Source organism: Dendrobates tinctorius, unplaced genomic scaffold (genome assembly GCF_039654945.1).
Source record: "Dendrobates tinctorius isolate UK_male_01 unplaced genomic scaffold, ASM3965494v1 ptg000213l, whole genome shotgun sequence".
Taxonomy (NCBI): Eukaryota; Metazoa; Chordata; class Amphibia; order Anura; family Dendrobatidae; genus Dendrobates; species Dendrobates tinctorius.
In genome coordinates this window covers 3,788,817-3,790,751 of record NW_027361880.1, presented here as the reverse complement: position 1 = coordinate 3,790,751, position 1,935 = coordinate 3,788,817, and positions in this window count along the sequence as shown.

The window sequence follows — 1,935 nt, the reverse complement described above, 5'->3', positions numbered from 1 at the left end:
CGGGTGTCATTTATGGTATATAACCAGCGTTTAATGGTTGCTTTTTTGGGAGATTTAGCCTACATTCTCACAATGAGTATTTGGTGCGTTTTTGATTAATTAAATTGGGTCACTTGCATTTATTCATTACATTTTTGAATGTATTTTTGTTTTTATCCTGTTTTTTCAGCTGAGTGTTTTGTCTCAATTTGGTGTGTCATGTTTTAAATAAAACTCCTCTGTGTTTAATATTTTGTGGTATTTATCCTTGATAAAACTTCATTGATAAGTCATGTGCCGATTATGTGCGTTTTTACTACATTTCCACAATGTGCAAAATAAATGAAAAAAAAAAATAAATAAAAAATAACAGGTAAAAGTTAATTGATTAAAAATACCACTGCCAATCCAAATTGCTGTTAATAGCCCTACCCCCCATAAAAAAAGAGGCCGATATATACTACTGTTGTAAATTTTGGGGTCACCCAGACAATTTTGTGTTTTCCATGAAAACTCATACTTTTATTAATCAAATGAGTTGCCAAATGAATTTAAAATCTAGACCAGACATTGACAAGGTTCGAAAAAAAAGATTTTTATTTGAAATAATAATTATCTCCTTCAAACTTTGCTTTCGTCAAAGAATGCTCCCTTTGCAGCAATTACAGCATTGCAGACCTTTGGCATTCTAGCAGTTAATTTGCTGAGGTAATCAGTAGAAATTTCAGCCCATGCTTCCAGAATCCCCTCCCACAAGTTGGTTTAGCTCGATGGACACTTTTTTGCGTATCATACGGTCAAGCTGCTCCCACAACAGCTCAATGGGGTTGAGATCTGGTGACTGCGCTGGCCACTCCATTACAGATAGAATACCAGCTGTCTGCTTCTTCCCTTAACAGTTCTTGGAGGTGTGCTTCGGGTCATTTTCTTGTAGGATGAAATGGGCTCCAATCAAGCGCTGTCCATAGGGTATGGCATGGTGTTGCAAAATGGAGAGATAGCGTTCCTTATTAAAAATCCCTTTTACCTTGTATTAATCTCCCAATTTACCAGCAGCCAAGCAACCCCAGACCATCACATTACCTCCACCATGATTGACTGATTGCGTCAGGAACTCTTCCAGCATCTTTTCAGTTGTTCTGCGTCTCACAGATGTTCTTCTGTGTGATCCAAACACCTCAAACTTGGATTTGTCTGTCCATAACACTTTTTTCCAATCTTCCTCTGTCCAATGTCTGTGTTCATTTGCCCATATTAATCTTTTTCTTTTATTAGCCAGTCTCAGATATGGCTTTTTCTTTGCCATTCTGCCCTGAAGGCCAGCATCCCGGAGTCGCCGCTTCACTGTAGATGTTGACACTGGCGTTTTGCGTGTACTATTTTATGAAGCTGCCAGTTGAGGACCTGTGAGGCGTCGATTTCTCAAACTACAGACTCTAATGTTCTTGTCTTGTTGCTCAGTTGTGCAGCGGGGCCTCCCACTTCTCTTTCTACTCTGGCTAGAGCCTGTTTGTGCTCTCCTCTGAAGGGAGTAGTACACACCCTTGTAGGAAATCTTCAGTTTCTTGGCAGTTTCTCGCATGGAATAGCCTTCATTTCTAAGAACAAGAATAGACTGTCGAGTTTCACATGAAAGTTCTTTTTTTCTGGCCATTTTGAGAGTTTAATGGAACCAACAAATGTAATGCTCCAGATTCTCAACTAGTTCAAGGGAAGGTCAGGTTTATAGCTTCTCTAATTAGCCAAACTGTTTTCAGCTGTGCTAACATACTTGCACAAGGGTTTTCAAGGGTATTCTAACCATCCATTAGCCTTCTTACACAGTTAGCAAACACAAAGTACATTAAGAACACTGGAGTGATGGTTGTTGGAAATGGGCCTCTTTACACCTATGAACATATTGCATTACAAACCAGACGTTTGCAGCTAGAATAGTCATTTACCACATTAACAATG